Genomic DNA, 4557 nt, shown 5'->3' with positions numbered 1-4557 from the left:
ACCCCACAAGGTTAATATCCATATGAAGGACACTCTCAGTTGAAAGAAAAAAAAAAAGAAAAAAAAAAGTACTCTCAAATATCTTTTGTACCTTTAATATATGTCTTTCACCTGGAAACGTGAATATAGTGCACCTTTAAAAATATTTTAGGGAGACATAAATGGACCATAATTAGTTTTTGGTATAAAGTTTTAAAGTAGGGGTGCAACACATACCAGACAGAGTGTGTGATCCGGCCACCAAATGAATTTAGTATCCGTGTTCTAAATTAAAATGGTCAGGAAGGTAAGTGCATGGGAAGATTAAAAAAGGAGATAGTGACTGTTATTCCACTAGGAGGCAAAATAGAGCAATAATCTCAGGGCCATAAACTCAGCTACTGACAAAATGTGTTAATGATATATAATTCCTCTTTAGCAAGCTAAAAAATCGACATAAGCCCAGACAGGTCCATTTTCCAACTAAGTACATTTTGTATCTCATCTTAGTTAAGGCCATAATACTACAAAACATGGAAAAGTTCAAGGGGATGGGGTGGGGGATTGGTTGTAGGTATACTACGTTCAGTCTGCATGTGCATTGAGAATGTACCTTTGCAGATAAATTAACACATTTAAGAGGAGCTGTTAATCTACTAAACTGATTTTTTTTTTAGTGTGACCCAGTGACACCACTGCTTTAAAGGTACGGTGCATCCACCTTTCTAGGTTAAAGGCACATACCAAAGGTGCAAAAGATGCACCCTTGAGGGTACCACTCCAGTGACAAGAAAAAGTACAGTTTAGTATCCTTTTTCTGAGAGTGTCCCAAGCAGGAAAAATGATCCCAGATCATTTTTCAAAGAGAGGACATGGTTTGCAGGAAATTAGAAGCAGCGGCTTGGACACAGGGTGGATATTAATGCTACGAAATGTCCCAAATAGTATACTATGCAGTAAATAGGGTGTAGCTTTGTACATACAGTTGTGTATTGTGAGGCTTTCCATAACTAATGTATTCTATTGCACTATTTTTTTACCTTAGTTTGGGAATAATGACATTTTAGGTCATTTTCAAGGTCTCACCTCTACTGTTCTTTTTTGTTTCATAAAACGAGCTGTAAAGAACCAGGGAATTGAGTGGAAATTAATAATTAAGTAGAACAGAGCAGCTATTGGGTTTCATTAATGTTTTTACAAATAGACTGAGTTAGCAGTTCACTACAAAACTGTCTATGGAGGACCTTTAAAAGTGCTTGGCCCCCTTATTCTCTCCTTATGGTATTAAAGTGTGTCTGTGTGTCTGTGAGAAAGAGTATGAAAGAGATTTCATGCAATGACAGAAGCTGTAAGGACTCCTGCTGCCTTTTTAACAATGAACACCAGGATAGGTTTTTTCAACAAAGAAGAATGTATCTTAATTATCTTCAATGACAGGCTACAATTTGAAATGGGTAAAATATGATCTTATAAAATAATCATAAAACATAAAAATTTGGAATGATCTTAACCAACAAGGAGCATAATCATGTCATACTACAGAAAGAAACACTCCTTGCTGACGCTGAAGACAGAACTTTCTTTCATATGTTGATTAGGGACCTTGGCCCTTAACCCCTGTGTCGTAAGTGCACCTAACTGCAGTCCACCCACACTGTGCTGTTAGAGACTACAGGCCTGAAACATGGCCTACGGGCATCGCGTAGTCCCCAGAGAATCAGCCTGAGGTGCCTTTAAACCATTGCGGCAAAAAAGCCACACCAAAACTCTGCAGTCATTAATATGCAAAAATGCAAATGAGTGGGTAATTAAGAGCCAGTGCTCTCTGGAGGCTCTTTGATTGCTAATGAATTCTAATCTGCAAAGAAGAGGGGGAGGGGAGAGAGGAAAATAGATAAAAGAAAAGAAGACAAAAAAGAGAAATATTAGGACAGGCATCCTGATCATATTTCCTTCGGTATGAGCCTGAGACGTTATTTTGGGCCCTAAATTTAGACATGAATAAGATTAAAGGGTCTCGTAGAATGGTCAGTTTAACAATTAATTTAACTGTAGACTGTTAGAATGTTAGAGTACTATAAAAAAAAATTTTGGGATTGGCCTGTAATTGTAGAAGCTGTGCATATGTTATCAGTGAATGCGCTCAAGTAAAGAAAACAAACGGAGAGAAAAGAAATGGAATACCAGCTAGACAGACATTGCTGCATGTCTACGGCAGCAACAGCTGCATTGTACAGAGACATCATTTCATCACTTTTACAAAGCAATAATCCCCCCCTTCATCCTGTGTTACACACGTGCACACACACGCACGCACACACACACACACACACACACAAGCAAACCAACATGATTCTCTTATTGTTGAGCAAGAACTCCCACAACACCCACAGTATTCTCACAACCCATCCTCCATACACTCACTGATCTCTCTCCCTCCTGCTTTTCCTGGTCACATACTGCACTTCTCTATTGTCACATTGTTAGTTGTTAAGAGAGCATAAGTTATGCAATGCAAATATATTTCACACAGTGCTGATGCTATAGATATTCTCAGTTCACCCGAAATATAGACACATAATTGTGAAATTATGTTTCTAAGGTTTATATTATCAGCTCTGCATTGCTTCAGGTGTTTTATCGGTGCTTTTTCACACAGCCCCAAGTTTGTGTGTCAGGGAAGAAGATCTTATGGTTTGTAAACAGGAAGCATGTGCCCCTTTCACTGTACCCGATGCATGGGTGACAGAGAGAGAGCTGCTCAAGCAAACCGCACAACACTGGGATTCCATATCGGCAGGTGTGTTGGTATCAGTATGGGGCTGTTACTGTTCGTGGGAGTTCATGATTGTGCTAATGAATTCATGCTTGAAAGCAAGTCAAATGCAGTGAGTGCTCTTTCATTGGTGTTATTTTTCAGCTGTCTTCATTAATGTTTATGTATTATTGCCTGATTGCATGATTTAAAAGGTAGAGTTTTAAAAAAAATGTAACCAGAAAAAAAATCCAGCACGTGATGTCAGGGACAGCCAGATAGGAGTAATAAATGGTCCCTTTCTGAGGCAGTGGGGGGTTGTTAAGGTGAATGTCTCAGCTTCGATGTCCTTTTACTGGCCTCCGATCAAGCAAGCTCAGCGGGGGTCAGTTTACTGTCAGCCATGCGAGCAAAACAGATAGATTCCTCTCCCTCACCCCCTCTCTCCCACCTTCTGCGTAGATAGACCCTGAACATGGGCAGTGGGCCAGAGCCATCAATCTAGCCCTGGCTACCAGCAGGCATACTGTGAAGCAAAGCTTTTATTTATTTTTTTTAAGTTCATAAATATGTAACAGCTCTGAAAATGGATCTAAAACCAGCTAGAGATCTGGCGTAGATAACGAAAAAGGTAACTTGTAATATATCCTTAATCTTAAACAAAAGATTGAAACATGCCTGTGACTGACAAGAGCCAGTCAGTGTTTGAAGTGATGGGAAAGGATGGGGGATGGTGGAGGTTTGGGGCTCACGGAGTAGGCTGGCCTACTTTTGTGTCTGATCAGTACCGTATGCATCTCAGATCTCAACCTTCACTGCAGGTAGTCGACGAGTGCAGTGCAATGCATGTTGAACATCTGGCCGATTCACTAAATGCAGGGAAGTAGCAATTATAAATGTATAAAACCATAAAAAGTAAGCCACATATGGTTTCAAGTGCTTATAGTGCCAAAGCTGTATATTTTTCTTAACTATTATATTACATAACATCTTAAATTACTATACACTACACCGTGTTTGTAGCCTAATCTCATATTTTATATATATATATATATATATATATATATATATATATATATATATATATATATATATATATATATATAGGCTTTCCTCTATCCAATAAAATAATTAACTTTAACCTATATAAAACATTTCCACATATTCGTTTGAGTCAGGCTACTGCTTATAAAAATATGCATGTGTTGTCATCAAACATATGGAAATAACTTTTAATGTCAAATGAACCATAGTAGTACAGCTTTTCCAGGCAATAATTAAATGATAATAACATGTTAATTTCTATACATACTCCTCTATTACCAAGCATAATATTGTGACAAATAAACGCAACTGAAAATATTTGATTCGTTCATAGGTGAATACTCAAATACAGAGTTTTTTTTTTACATTAATAAATATTTTATATGTTTACACAACTGTACAAAACATATGCTAATTTTACTTCTACATCTGGTGTTAATTAAGGACAGAGGGTGGGGAATGGCTAGGAGGAAGTGCGAAGGGCTCAACAGAGTCACTCTCTCAGATAATGAGTCCTACCATGCATATGAAAATCTCCAGAAATTACTGCTGCCTAGTCAGTATAAAAGCCTGTTCAAAATCTGGCAAATTTCCAATTTTCATTTTACGACACATGCTAATAGAGTCCGAAACATGCATGATTCTTTATGTCATTTATCATATTGTCTGTAATTCATTTTAACTCCATTCTCTTGCTCTTTTTTTTGTCCATTGTAACCCTCCCTCCTTCCGTCTCGTTGCCCTAGTGCCTGCTCTCCATGTCAGGCCCAGCTGTTACT

This window comes from Pangasianodon hypophthalmus, chromosome 11 (assembly GCF_027358585.1).
Source record: "Pangasianodon hypophthalmus isolate fPanHyp1 chromosome 11, fPanHyp1.pri, whole genome shotgun sequence".
In the NCBI taxonomy this organism is placed as follows: domain Eukaryota; kingdom Metazoa; phylum Chordata; class Actinopteri; order Siluriformes; family Pangasiidae; genus Pangasianodon; species Pangasianodon hypophthalmus.
This window is presented reverse-complemented; position numbering follows the sequence as displayed.